Source organism: Dasypus novemcinctus, chromosome 10 (genome assembly GCF_030445035.2).
Source record: "Dasypus novemcinctus isolate mDasNov1 chromosome 10, mDasNov1.1.hap2, whole genome shotgun sequence".
Classification (NCBI taxonomy): domain Eukaryota; kingdom Metazoa; phylum Chordata; class Mammalia; order Cingulata; family Dasypodidae; genus Dasypus; species Dasypus novemcinctus.
In genome coordinates, this window is record NC_080682.1 from 119,636,510 (window position 1) to 119,651,588 (window position 15,079).

At 51.4% G+C, this 15,079-nt stretch overlaps 1 protein-coding gene across 13 annotated transcripts in view; it reads right to left on the reverse strand.

Moving 5' to 3' along the window:
• Positions 1–15,079, reverse strand: part of SYTL2 (synaptotagmin like 2) — a 132,660-nt gene that overhangs the window by 69,484 nt on the left and 48,097 nt on the right. The window lies entirely within an intron of this gene.

Here is a 15,079-nt window from a genome sequence, read left to right on the forward strand (position 1 = left end):
GAGCAGGAAAACCAGTTCTGCCAGCTTCCAGAGCAAATGGCAAGTAGATTGGGAAACATGCTTCAACCCAATTCCAGACGGCCAAGATGGAGAGGACGCAGAAGTCAAGGCTTAACGATCTACCTGGGAAAAGGGATGGTGGCAAAAAGCAACTGGTTCTCTTGCTCTCTCTGCAAACTCCTGGGACGCTAGGCTACGCAAGATGACTTGAGAAGTGAGGAAACAAGATAAAGGTCAGTAAGACCAGGGGAGACGTGATCCCAGTTAAATTGATTGTGGGCAAGAAACCAGAAGTGAAAATTCACAAATGCTGCTTCTTCACAAGGAGCAAACTGCAGTGGAGTAGCTGTGCACTGCAATGACCAGAGGTCTCGGGAAAGCAGCTGGCACGACGGGGATTTGCCAGCCTTCACTCGGCCCCACCGCTAACCTTTGCTGGGCCTGGAGCAACTCGCCAAGCTCGTCGCCCTTCATTTCTGAGAAGAAAGAACATGCACGGATGTGTGTGTATAAACTAGGGGAAAGGAAAAGAGTCGGGGAGAGGCAGAATCCCAAAACACCCTCTCATCCAAAGCGAGCGTTTCTGAGCAGGACCAGGGGTCGGAGCCCTATTTTCTCGGGGGCATCTTAAGTCCACGTGCAGCAACAAAGAAGGTGAGACCCGAACGATGCCACGGCCAGAGCAGAGGTCGGGGGGTGATCTCTTCCAGGCAGGGCCGTTAGCCGCGAGTGCAGTGCTGCATTCGTAGTAGGTACTAAAAAGCACGTGTTTAGAACATTTTAAAGCAGCCCCCTTTAAAAAGAAACCAGAGTGTATAATGAGTGAGTACATTTTATGAATTAATTACTTGCTTTTTGGCAAAACAGAACTACAGGGAGGTACTCCCTCCAACACTTGCTAGCTGTCAACCACCATTAGGCAAGTTACCTACCACGTGGAGGCTCGGTTTTCCTATCTGTACTTGGCATTAGGACTTCCAGGACAGGTTGGAAGGATTTAAAGAAATAACAAATATGAAACAGCCCAGATCTTGTATGCTGTACAAAAAAACAGCTGCTAAAAATATATGCCTTTAGCTCCCAAACCCACCTACCTCTAGTCTCATTCTAGGTTCCCTTCTACATTCACACTACTCCATCGTGCTGGATAAAACTGCACTTGGATATATGGTTTCCTTTTCTCTCTTACCTCTCTTTCTGATTCAGACTTCATGGGCAGGTACTATGATGACTTTTGTTTTATCTTCTGTATCTCTTTGTGTATTACCCACAGAGAGTACACAAATAAATATGCTAAGACATTACTTCATTCTCTTTTTAAATGCGCATGCCCTTGCGTATTTTTACCTGCTTGTCTTGAAAACTACTCATCCTTCAAAACCAAAGTTACCACCTTCAGAAAGCCTTCCGGAACCTCCCGAGGCAGGGTGAAATGCTGCGGTAGATGTGATCATTGTTCTTAATTCTTCGTTCCCTCTAGAGTAAGCAGCGCAGACACCCCACCCTCCTGGTGGCGGGCTTGGCCGTGCGTCTTGCTTTGGCCAATGGAATCTGAGCAAACGTGATGCACGCACAGTCCGTAAACGTACTTGTGTGGTTTGCTTGGCTTCCTGCACTGCTTAGACACACTGAGCAGACCTGAACCTGACCCGCCAAGCAGGGCCATTCCTGATGACCTGCAGATATGGGAGCAAAATAAAAATCTCTGCTGCTGGAGTTGCCACACCTACTCTCCAGTTCACTGGACTCATCCAGGACAACGAGCAAGGAGATGATGATGCACAAAGCCCATCCCCAGGAACCAAGAGTGTCTGCAACTGCAAGCAAGATAGCTCCACCCACCTGCCCCAAGGGATCTAAGCCCCTCTCAGATAGAAACAGAGTGGGCATCACCATCCCAAAACCCTGAAGACTGGGGAATGAACAGTGGACTAAAGTACAATTATTATTATTCTAGCATAGACATTATTATTCTTGCAATGGAAGAGCTTTTATCATTGATGTAAAGACAGTGGCCACAGAGGTTCTGAGGGGAGGAGAGGGAAGAACAGGTATAATATGGGGCATTTTCGGGACTTTGGAATTTTCAGGACATTGGAATTGTCCTGTATGACTCTGCAATGACAGATAAAGGCCACTATACATTTTGTAATAGCCTACAAAGTTGTTCAGGACAGAATGTAAACTATAATGTAAACTACAGTCCACAGTTAGCAGTGCTCCAAAATATGTTCATCAATGGTAGCAAATATACCACACTAATGAAAGATGTTAATGGGGAAAGTGTGGGAGGGGAAGGGGTGGGGTATATGGGAATCCTCTATATTTTGTATGCACCATTTGTGTAATCTAAAACTTCTTTACAAATTTTTTTTAGCTAAAAAAAATCTTTGCTGCTGGAAACCATTATATACAACACAGAACTTGACCAACACAATAGCTTTCTCCTACATACCTCCACTGCTATTCATATAATGATTTGTCTGCTCTCAGTCTCTCCTGCTTGTCCCTGAATGTGAGTAAATAAATGAATGAGTAGGTGAATGAATGAAGCCCCTCCAAATAGTCAACATCAAGGCGGCTGTCTCAATTCTTTCCTTTCGTTCAAGCACAGTAACATCTTCGGGTCCCAAAGGCTGGCAAGGAAATAGATTCATGGCAAGGAAATAGATTTCTGGGAAAAGTAACTCCAGTGAAGCATTGCACTGCCACACGTTTTAAGTTCGACGAGTGAGGCAAAGGAAGAGAGCCAAGGAGAAAAACCACCCAAGGCGTCCAGTATGGTAACAGGCAGGGCTGCCGAGGGGAAAGGGGTGGTTTCCACACCGACAAGCAGAGCAACGCGTTAACCAGGGCTCACACGTACAAACGTCTAAGGGTTAGTAAGTTCTTCCTTAAAATAGCCTGTGAGTGGGCAAAGGGCAGTACGACTTCATTTTTTCAGAGAAAGAGCGCAGGGCTGGAAAGGTAGGCAGGAGTGGGCACCCACTGAGGCAGGAGGGCCCTTGGAAAATGGCTCACCCAACTCCCAAAATTCTGCTGACCCTGGGAGATCACAGAGTATTTCATTCATTCATTCCACAAGTATTTATAAGCACCAGGGATAAAGCAATGAGTAAGACGGAAAAACGTGCCGCTGTGGTAGAGCTTACTGGGGAAGAGAGACCACGGCCCACTGGGCCAGGTAAGTTCCACCACACGTCAGAGGTGATCAGAGCGGTGGAGGAAAACCAAGCGGGGAGGGAGACGGGGCAAGCAGGGACTCGGCGTTCTGAGAGCGGTCAGGCTGGGTCTCACTCGAAAGCTGCCCGCTGAGCTAAAGCTCGAGGGAAATGAGGAGACCAGCCGTCGGTTCTCAGAGGCGCCTGCGCTGGGAGTGTCGGGGGGCTCAAGAACCAGCAAGGAAGCTAGTGGAGGATCACGACAGAGCCCCAGGAGGACGGGAGGACAGGAAGGGGCTTCCGGCCGCAGGGCTGTGCACAGCACGGGAAGGTTGTGACTTCCAGGCTGAGCAAGACGCTCAGGGCAGCAAAGAGAGAGAGAAGGGAAGGAAAGCTCACGGACCCTTCCCACCTGCCTGGCCCTCCACCTACCGCGTCTCACAGAAGCCTCCCAAGCCCTTCTCAGGGGCGTATTTCGTACCCCTGCTTTTCAAACGAGGGGCGCGAGCCCGCCCAAGTTGCAGGGACTCGCTCAAACTCCCACGCCCGTGTGTGCCGGCGCTGGCACCTGCCCGTGGCTTCGCCGTGTCAGCCAGCGGACACCCACTTCTCACTGAATTCTCCCCTTCACCTGGAGTCCGCGGCGGTGGCCGGCAGGGCGCACCTCCCTGTCCGTGCCCGCGGTCTCTCCTTCAACGCCAAGGGCTCCCCGGCCACAGCGGGCCGTCCACGTGGATGCACCCTCGGCGCTCACGGCGACCACGGGTTTCGGCAGCACGGAGCCCTGCTGTTACCCCAGAAAGAGCAGTTCCCGGTGAGCAGAGAGCACCCCTTGGGTTCAGCCGTCCCACTGGCCCCTGCAAGCTGCTGAGGGATTGTCTAAACTCAGCTGTGGCCAAGCCAGATTCCCAGGCCGAAAGCGCTGCCCCGAGGTCCCACCACCCACGGCTAACTTGAGGCCTCCCCATGGCTTCCGGGCCGCCTGGGCCCCTGCTCTCCCCACGCCTGCCCCTCAGGCTCAGCCATCCCCAACTGTTTCCAGTTCTGCCTCCTTCCGGCCTCGGCATCCTTTGCTCCTGGAACTCTCTTGGTGGGTCTCAAGTTAAGAGTTCCCGCACCGCACCCACGCCTTTCCTACCGCCCCAGCGCCAGGCGGGTGGCCCCACAGTGTGCTCCATCAGCACCCTGACTCCCTTGGCCACACGGCCGGGCAGCCCTGCTTGCTCGTGCTTGTCCCCCGCTCGTCCAGGAGCAAGGCCTCCTCGCTGTGCTTTGCAGCCCCAGCCCCGGCCACCATGCCGGCATCGACCAGACCCACGGGCCCGCAGAAAGATTTCAGGGCGTCCGCGGGCTCGACTTGAAAATTCAGAAGACGGTACTCTTTGGGGACGTGTCGGTGCGGGTGTGGCATATTTATTAAATAATACACAATACAGTGTGGACTTAGCACGATTTTTATTCTGACATAGCGTGCTGAGTGCAGTGGGTAACTGCCTGCTAAAAGGTGGGTGAGGAAGGGGGAGACGGCTTTATGATGCCTTGGGGAAACTCGGGTTTCTAAACGTTTGCCGAAAATGACCGTTGGAGCCCATGTTGAACCGTGTTAGGTTATCGGGTATTGAAATGACGGGAAAGTTATAAACCATAAGTTTGAATAATGCTGAAATTTAAAGACACGCCGATGCTGAGTGTCGTAAAACTATCTGCCGCCACGTTGTGAGGAGTCGGAGGTTTCACCTGCCTGGCAAAGGGGTCCGTGGAACAAAAGAAGGTTAAGAACCCCTGTACCAAATATGCAAATACTTGTGGAAAGAGTGAGCAAACAATCTCAGGGGACAGGGATGGAGCCTGCATCCCCCCCGACAGCAGTGGCCTCGAGCTCAGCCTGAGCCGCCCGCACCTGAGGAATCGGGTCCACGGGCTTCACCCCGTCCCAGTCCCGGGTCCTTCACAGACGGCAGGATTTGAATAGTGCACGTCACTTCTCCCGGTCTCAGTTTCCTAGTCTGTAAGATGGGGGCATTCCCTGCCACTCTCCCTTCCCGTGGAGACTCCTGGGAGGCTCTGGGGAGCATGGATCCCCATTCTCGGGGTGGGTGCAGGGCACGGGGAGCAATGATGGGCAGCGGTAGCACAAAAGGGAAATGGGAGGGCTCCGGACATGGGCTGTGCTTAATTCCGACAGTCCATGTGTCCGTCAGCCCAGGACACGTCTACGAAAGCCCATGATCTTCTCCTTGGTCAGGAAGCTGGAGAGCAGCTCAGGCTCCGAGACGGCTGGTGCTCGCCTTCGATCAAGCAAAGAGAGAAGCCGGACGTAGCCCTCTCCCAACCACCTTGCCTGACCAGCTCCTGGGCAAAGCCTGGTCACCGAAAGCGTGTCTCCCCCAGCGCGCTGTGCTGCAGGGAGGGGCAGGTGGCACCTTCTGGCTGTCGCTGTAGCCCTCGAGGACGGAGGAGAGCTCTGGAGGGGTCCGCACAGGGTGAGATTTCCAGAAGAGAAGCAAATTGCCCTGACAGGCCCACGGCACCAAGGATGGGAGGCAGGAGGAGAGCAGGCGCAGCGACGCTTGAGCTTGGGGAAGGCTGAGGGACCGGGTGCTGGGCCTGGCCAATCAGGAGGCCCGCCCCCAGCGGGACACTTGGAGAAGCCACCACGCATTACACTAAATGCTCTGTGAAGCTGCCCAGGTCAGGGTAGCATCAAAGGACACATGCAGCAATTCACAGACGGCGACACAAGAGCCTCTCTGCTTGCCTCCCCCTAGAGGAACGCGCTCCCCCGCCAAATGCACGGGTGGCCTGCCAGGCCCTGCTGCCCGGCCCGATCTCCCCCCGCAGCCGCGCCCCCTGCGCAGCCGCGCGACCCCTCAGGCTCCTTCTGCCCTAGGACTGGCCTTCTCCATGACTTCCCTTTGACTCCACTTTGCCCTGCCATCTGCAACCACGTTCAGTGGATTCTTTCTTTCACACAACCCACGAGAAAGGAAGGCAGCCCTCATGTTCTCCCCGAGTTGTCTTTTGAGAAGATAAGCTTCCTCCGTCTCGCCTCACATGACGGTTTCTAAGCCTCTCATGGTCTTAGCTGTTTATCTTCAGACTGAACGATGAGCAGGTGGCGCCATGTGCCTTCCGCTCATGCGCTCGTTTAGCCCCTGTCACCGCGCCCAGTACGGCGGGTCTTCTCCACATCATGCAGATGGGAACAATGGGGACCAAAGAACTAACTAGCCCAAGGTCCCTCAACCAGCTCAGGATCTGAACGCAGGCTGAAAGATTCTAAAGCCATTGCTTTTAATCCTCCACTACAATCGCCACCCCCCTTTCTCAGAGAGGTCACCCGGCTACTTAGGGATGAAGAAGAGACTGGAACCGAGGCTTCCCAGCCTACTTCCCCTTTCACCTTACTATCTCCACCCCTCCTCTCTTCTCTGTCATTCCTTTCAGACAGCATTTATCAGCCCTCAAGGCATTCTTTTTTTATGCACAATTTGCTAAGAATAGGAAAATGATTGAGTCCTTTGGGTTTGTTTTATGGATAGACAGGGGACAGGGGAGAAGCAGGAGATAGGGGGCAAAAAGACACTTGTTTTGCTATGTAGGTGCCTATACACACCATTAGCCTCTTAGAATCACAGGTGACCCCTGACCCAGAAATTATCACTAAAGGAAGCTACTTTATATGTCATAATTCAATCAGGATGTCTTCCTATATGCTTACTAGAAATGTGTTTATATGAAAAACAAACTTTGCCCACAGCACTGTCAAGAAACAAGGCTACATCAATATTTTCTTGTTTTTGCATGATCAGAACTCTATTTAAAAACATGCAAATTATTTTGACCTAATATGATGCCTAAATTGGGCTTCTTGAGAAGAATAATGGTCAAGAGAGCCTCTCAAAAAACATTAGTTGAACGAATAAGTGAACAATTGAATGGTTATAGACAGATTAAGAGGAAATAAGGGGGAGGCAGACTTGGCTCAATGGATAGGGCGTCCGCCTACCACATGGGAGGTCGACGGTTCAAACCCCGGGCCTCCTGACCTGTGTGATGAGGTGGCCCACGTGCAGTGCTGATGCGCACAAGGAGTGCCGTGCCACACAGGGGTGTCCCCACATAGGGGAGCCCCACACACAAGGAGTGCGCCCCATGAGAGCCACCCACGAGAAAAAAGTGCAGCTTGCCCAGGAATGGCGCCGCACACATGGAGAGCTGACGCAGCAAGGTGACGCAACAGAGAGAGACACAGATTCCTGGTGCTGCTGACAGGAATATAAGCAGACACAGAAGAACACACAGCGAATGGACGCAAAGAGCAGACAACTGGGGAGGAGTGGGGGGAGGCAGGGAAGGGGAGAGAAACAAATAATAAATCTTTTAAAAAAAAAAAAAAGGAGGAATCAGGAGAGAACAGATGTGGCTCCAGCAGTGGGCACCCACCTCCCCCACAGGAGGTCCTGGGTTTGGTTCCTGGTACCTCCTAAAGAACAAACAATCAGACAACAAGCAAAAACAATGAGCAAAAACAATGAGCAGACAATAGGCAAAAACAAAGAGTAAAAGATGAGGGCGCCATGGTGGGGGGACGTTGGGAAGGAGTAAGCATCACTTCTAGGTATATACTCAAGGGAAACGAAAGCATATATCCACACAAAAACCATCGTGAATGTTCACTACATTAACAAATTGGAAACAACTCCCGATCGACTGACGAATGGATAAATAAATGTGGTGTAGCCATACAATGCACTACTATCTGGCGATAAAAAGGAATGAAGCACTGACACATCCTGCACCGGGATCAACTTTGAAGGCATTATGCTAAGTAAAAGAAACCGTGCACAAAAGACCACTTGTTGAGTGACTCCATTTATATGAAATGCCCAGAATAAGCAAATCTTTAGAGACAGAAAGTCGGTTAGGGGCTGCCGAGGGCTGGGAACAGGGGCCTGTGTTCTGGGGGGATGATGGCTAAGGAAAGTGGGGATTCTTTTTTTAATTCATTTTTCATTACAGAAGTTATAGGTTTACAGAAAAATCATGCAGAAAATTGAGAGTTCCCTCGGGGTTTCTTCCTGGCACAATGAAAATGTTCTAAAACAGATTGTGGTGATGGATGCACAACTCTGCAAATACAGGAAAAGCCACTGAACTGTACATTTTAAACGGGTGAGTTGAATAGCATATGAATATCTCAATAAATTAGTTTGCCACTCAGTGATGTTTCTGTTTCGGTTTTCAGGGAAGAACAACTGAAAAATCAAAACTGACAGGCACTCTCGAGATACAAAGCCTGCACTTCTGGGAAGAACCTTTCATAAGAAAAGGCATTTTCTTACTGCGTTCGCCATCTCCAGCTCCTGGCCGATTTCGCTGCCAGCTAATGTCTCCCAGAGACTGACCTGATACTCTCAAACTAAGAAGGAAGAACTGGGGAGGAAAGACTATTTACATGTGACAATTCCCTCTACTCCTGAATCTTGTATTCAAACCTAGCAAAAATGTTCCTAGATTACAGAAAAACTCATTCTCTGCCCTTCCTACGCATGGAGTTTAAACTTGTAGGAATCAAGCATTTCGGTTAAGCTCCCAAGGAGCGCAAGATAGGGGGCCATGTGAGAATATCCCACACGAAGGGCCGCGACACAAGTCAGCTTGGGTTCAGTCCCAATAAAGGAGGCACAGACCCAGCGCCGCGGGGGCCGCGGGAGTTTGGGGAGGAGTAAAAGAGCACAACCTTGAAGGCTGAACGAGAGCAGAGGCCGGGCATGAGCTCTGGGCCATGAAACCAGAAAGGCGCGCCAAAGCAGACCAGACGCAGAGTGTAAATGGCGCGCGAGGGGCCGGCCCACACCCCAGGGCCTGAGGTGCCCGGGGAGGGAGTTGGGATCCAAAGAGTTCACTTTCAAGCCTGGAAGGTGTGCTAGACCCGCCCTTTTAACCCGTATTTTCTCCGTGTATTGGGATTCCAAAAAAATGAAAACAGTGAAGAAAGAAAAGAGCCGGAACATCCGGCAGCTGGTAGTTCATCTTGAACTTTGTACCTAGGCTAAAAACTCCATCAAATCAATAGAGGACGACATGCAGGCAGGTGACTTACCTGCGACAACATATCACTGATGGGTATGGGGAAAGGCAGGAAGAGATGAGAGGTGGAGGCGTCTTAGGGACTTGGAGCTGCCCTGGATGGTGCTTCAGGGGCAATCACCGGACATTGTAAATCCTCACAGGGCCCACTGGATGGAATGGGGGAGAGTGTGGGCCATGATGTGGACCATTGACCATGAGGTGCAGAGGTGCCCAAAGATGTACTTACCAAATGCAATGGATGTGTCATGATGATGGGAGGGAGTGTTGCTGAGGGGGGGAGAGGTGGGGTGGGGAGGTGGGGTTGAATGGGACCTCATATATATATATATATATTTAATGTAATATTATTACAAAGTCAATAAAAATAAATAAAATAAAATAAAAAATGAAAAAAAAAAAAAAGAGTGAATGCCGCCCCCCCCCCAGGAGAGCACTTTACCTGCCCATCCCTCGGGCTGCTGGGAAAGCCGCATGCCCAAGGGCGCCTGGTGATTGTTACACAGCTCAGGCAGCACAGGAGCCTGCGTTGTTCCCAAGGCCGGAGGGGAACCTGCTCTCTTCCCCGCATGGCCCCGCCACCAGGGCCAGCTCCCGGTTCCGGAAGAGGCTCGGCCAGCGCGGTCAGTTCCTGCCCTGAGCGTTGACACGCCAGCGAGGACCCGCGGCAGGGCAGCCTAAGGTACAGCAGCTGGGGAGGGGGCGGCTGGAAGGCTGCCCTGCGCAGAGGCTCTCTGTGACCCAGTTGGGGCGAAATCACTTCCGTTCTACTCCTCACTGCTCAGGAAAGCAGTGGTACCCCGCCTATGCCCAGCTGTGGCTCAAGACCTGCCGAAGCCAAGTCTTCAGGGCTGGAGCCCAGGAATCTGGGGTTTCTACAGTGTCCCCACACGCTGCAGGTGATGGGCAGCTTTGGGATGGCAGCTGCATAAAGGCTTCCCAATAGGTCAGGTGGCTGACGACGGGCCAAGGGCACAGCGGTGAGTCAAACGTGCTCATCACCTGCTTATCAATTGTGGTTTTTTTAAAGATTTATTTTTTATTTATCACTCTCCCCCACCCCCCCAGTTGTCTGCGACTGCTTCTATCCTTAGCAGCAGCACCGGGAATCTGTGTATCAATTGTTTTTAAGCTTTGACAAGAGCAAACATAAAAAATGAAGGGACAGCTAAACCACAGAGTCCTAACTTGTTTTTTTCTGGTGCTGATGAGGAAATGAGAGGCAGGGGAGTTAGACCCATGGCCTCAAGCCCCTGGGCTCCCTGGCGGTGGAGGCAGGGCAGCCAGGAGGCCTCCGTTACCTTCCAGGACGCGGGAATGTCACCGTCAGGAAGGATTTGCCAGTGGGATAATAAACAGGCTGGGCTGCAGTTCCCGGCGCTCCTGATACCAGCCCTTGACGACAGCAGGCATCCCAGAAGAATTGTGGATTTAATTATTTCCTGGTTTTCAAATTCAGAGGAAGGGTGTGGAGGACCCAGCTGATTCATTAACTAGGCTGGAACTAAACCCAGGACCATAAAGTTAACTCACCTGGAGCAGCACCAGCTCCGACTCTGAAGGACCCGCCGCAAGCCTCCCCCTTCCGCACAGTCATGCACATTCCTACCCAACTTGGGGCGAGGAACTCACCCTAAACGGACCCCCCGAGGCGCCCGCCACCCGCTGCACATCAACGTCGTCCGCAACGCCCGACGCCCAGGTCCCACCCCGCAGGGGCCCCTCTTTCCCGACCTCTGCTGAACCAAGGGCCGGGGCTAAGGCGAGGCAGGCAAGGCGACCAGGGTGCAACACCCGAGGCGGCAAGGTCCTGCGCGTGTGGCGCCCTGCACCTGCAGCTCCTCGCTCCTGAGGAGGCGCTGGGCCTCCGTGGCAGCACCTGCCTGACCTCATCTCCACCCGAGACGAGCCTTCGGGGTCTCGCTTGCCTCACTCTACACTCAGCCTCACTCAGACACTGCTCATCAGGCCGTTAATTATCCCATCGATGATTCAGCAAATTTCTTTTGTGTGCAAAGCCTTTCCTGCTCCTCTCCACCTCTAAAAAGACACGTTTTGAAAGGGATAGAAGCAACTTGTTTACCATATTCATTCACCATTACCCCTGGCATAAGGGGCTGCTGTGACATAGTGGGACACACTGGCTGTGGAGTTAGAAGACAACTGGCAGGGAGCTGGCCTTTCCCCTATGAACTCTAAGTTTGTTGCTGTACCATGGGGACAGCAAAACCTGCCTTACAGGTTTATCGTGAAGATGAATATTCGGCAGCAAGTAAAAAGGTCTGGGAAATAGCAGGGGCTAGGTAAGTATCTGTTGACTCTATGTCTCCAACATTTCACTAATTTAACCATCTTTCTATGCCACCTGGGGGGCTGGAGTGCTACTGCTGCTTGTTCTATTTACCTCACTAGAGTGTCTGTAACATCCCATCCCATCCCATCCCATTTCAAGAAAGAGTCAAGGGAAGCAGATGCGGCTCAAGAGACTAAGTTTCCACCTACCACATGGGAGGTCCTGGGTTCGGTTCCCAGTGCCTCCTAAAGAAAATGAGCAAGATAGTGAGCTTACAGGAAGGGCTGGTGCAGCAAGCTGACACAACAAAATGATGCAACAAGAGACACAAGGAGGAAAAACATGAGAGAGAACAACAAAGCAGAGAGCAGAGGCCTCCCTCCCACGTGGGAGGTCCCAGGTTTAGTTCCTGGTGCTTCCTAAAAGGAAGACAAGCACACAATGAACAGACACAGCAAGAAGAAACAAGGAGAGGGGGGATAAAGAAAATAAATCTTAAGGGAAAAAAGAGTTAAATTCTTGGTTTCTGCAAGCACTCTCCACCCCCATTCCCACCGTCCAGAGGGCTTTAAGAAGATAACCTTCTAAGTTTGGGGTGGAGGATTGGTGGTAGAGGGGTTAGATGGGAGGATTCCACTCAAATTACCAAGAATTCTTGTAAATCTTGCCATTTCAGGCCTGACCCCAGCTTTGGAAAATCAAAGCCTGAGTTTGATGTCTTGGTCTCTGGTTGTGCATTAACATCCCTTCTCTAATTCTGCTTCCCCCAGTGGAGGGCAGAGAGACCGTTATGGCATCTCCATGTCCCTAGCATCTTGTAGTGTCTGTCACCCAGCAGGCATCCCATTCGTTGAATAAATGAAGGAGAGAAAAAAAGAGCAGAGGGAAAGGCAAGACAATTAAAAGTGTAGAGAAAAGCCAAGAAAGATTACTAGTGGCACAAAAAAGTGTGTCAAGTTATCTTCCCTAAACGTATTCCTTAACTCTCTGAGTTGGTAGAATAATGCTCCCCCCTCCCACTCCAAAAGACGCCCATGTCCCAAGTACGTTAGCTTAGGTGGCAGAAGGGACTTTGCGGGTGTGATTAAGTGAAGGATCTTGAGATGGGAAGGGTACCCTGGGTGATCTTGGTGGGCCCAGTGTAATCGCAAGGGTCCTTGGAAGAGAGCGGCAAGAGGTGCAGGAGAGAGACGCGACGGTGGAAGCAAAGGTCACACTGATGCGCTCTGAAGAAAGAAGGGGCGGTAAGCTAAGGACTGCATGTGGCCTCCAGCAGCTGGAAAAGGCAAGGAGACGGACACTCCCCAGAGCCTCCAGGAGGGGCCCTGCTTGCCGACACCTTGATGCTGGCCTGTCAGGTCCATCTGGACTTCTGATCTCCAGAATTGCAAGATAATAGTTTTGCACTGTTTAAGCCACTAAATTGGGGGTAATTTGTTAAAGCAGCAACAGGAAACTAATACCTTCTTCGATCCTTTCTAAACCCCAGCATGCTGCCCGGTGCTCTGCCGACCAACTGCACCTTCCTAAGCACCTGCTTCTCCTTGCCCTGGACCCAGGCAGCGGCCAGGGTCTGCTGGCCGCACCTCTGCGGTCGTCTGCCAGGTCAACCTTTTTTCTCCTTTTCTACCGCTCATGCAGAGGGCTGTGCTTGTCTGTGATCATGGCCTCTTTTATTCCTATTATTATTACTTCCTCACTTCTGTCTACTACATACAACCCAGCCAGATCCATACTTCAAAGCACCATTTTGATCAGGCCATGTCTTGACTTAACCTTCCCTGATGGCAGAGAAATCCAAATTCCTTATCCTAATATTGACAGCCTAGTTCCAAGCCTCCCTCTCCAATCTCATTTCCCCCTGGTCCCCTTCCTTCCCCTTGAACTACAGCCAAATCGCTTTTTTAAAGATTTATTTACTTATTTCTCTCCCCCAGCCCCTCTTCGTTGTCTGCTCTCTGCCCATTCGCTGTGTGTTCTTCTGTGTCTGCTTGTCTTCTCTTTAGGTGGCTCCAGGAACCGATCCCGGGAGCTTCTGGAGTGAGAGAGAGGCGCTCGATCTCTTGGGCCACCTCAGCTCCCTGGCCTGCTTCATCTCTTATTGTCTCTTCTCTGTGTCTCTTTCTGTTGTGTCATCTTGCTGCACCAGCACTCGCTCGGGCCAGCACTCTGCATGGGCCAGCTCTCCTTTCAGGCCAGCTCGCCACACAGGCCAGCTCGCCTTCACCAGGAGGCCCCGGGAATCGAACCCTGGACCTCCCTACGGTAGACGGGAGCCCAATCACTTGAGCCACATCCGCTGCCCCAGATCACTCCTCATAGGTCCGCTCCACACTGCCGTCGCCAAGCCTTCAGCTTGTAGCCACACACCCATCGCTCAGGTCCCAGCTTGAATGGCGCCTTCCTGATGAAATGGCCCAATTGGCCCCATCTCCCCTCATAAATATCCCTACGTCAAGCTAGGAATAATTCCCTCTTCCATTAAGCCCTCATCGCACTCATCTCCACATCTTTCATCTGAAGTGGGAAAGAGCACAGGCTTTAGGGTCAGAGATACCCAGGTAGAGGTACAACGTGATCCTCTCGTGCACATTAGTAGCTTCTATGAGTCTCAGACTTCTCATCTGTAAAATGGGCATCACTTATATCTTACTGGGGTGTGAGAAGATTAAAGCTCATACGTAGATGTCCAGCACACAATAAGTATTCCATAATTAATACAGTGACATTATGGTTACTTGCATGCATATCTAATTCTCACCTCTGGACCGGAAGCTCTGTAAGGGAATGATTTCTGTCTGCCGTGTTTCTTAGCCACACAGGACCTTGTCCATAGTAGCGAAAGGACTATTAGTGACTGAATAAGTCACTGGAGTGGTGGGACTTTCTCTTCAGGCTTCCTGTCCCATGTGTTCTAAGGTACAGCCTGATCTTTCCACATTTCAAAGAACAGGAGAGGAGTACCCTGGGTTCTCTTCTGAATATCCATGGTCGATAGAATCTTTAAAATGAAAACCACTCTCTTTGATTCAGGCTTCTAAACTACTAGTCACTCCATCCGACAACAATAAATGAGTGTTGGGAAGCAGATGTGGCTAAGCAGTTGAGCTCCCGCCTACCACACAGGTGGTCCCAGGTTCAGTTGCCGGTGCCTTCTTAAGAAGAGGAGCAAGAGAGCAAGCTGGCCTGATGTGCTGGTGTGGTGAGCTGACGCAACAAGATGATGCAGTGAGATGACACAACGAAGAGACACAAGAGGAGATACGATGAGAGACGCAACAAGCAGGGAGAGGAGGTGGCTCAAGCGACTGGGCCCCTCCTTCCCACATGGGAGGTCCCTTGGTTCCTGGTGCCTCCTAAAAAGATAACGAGCACACAGTGAACAGACACAGAGAGCAGAGAGCGAGCACAAACACGAGGGGAGGGGAGGTAAATCAATGAATGAGTGTTGTTTTTATTAGCATAAACTATATGTTATTTCCATGCTGTTGAAGGTCTGGCTGAGACCACAGCTGTAGAACTGCAGCTGATG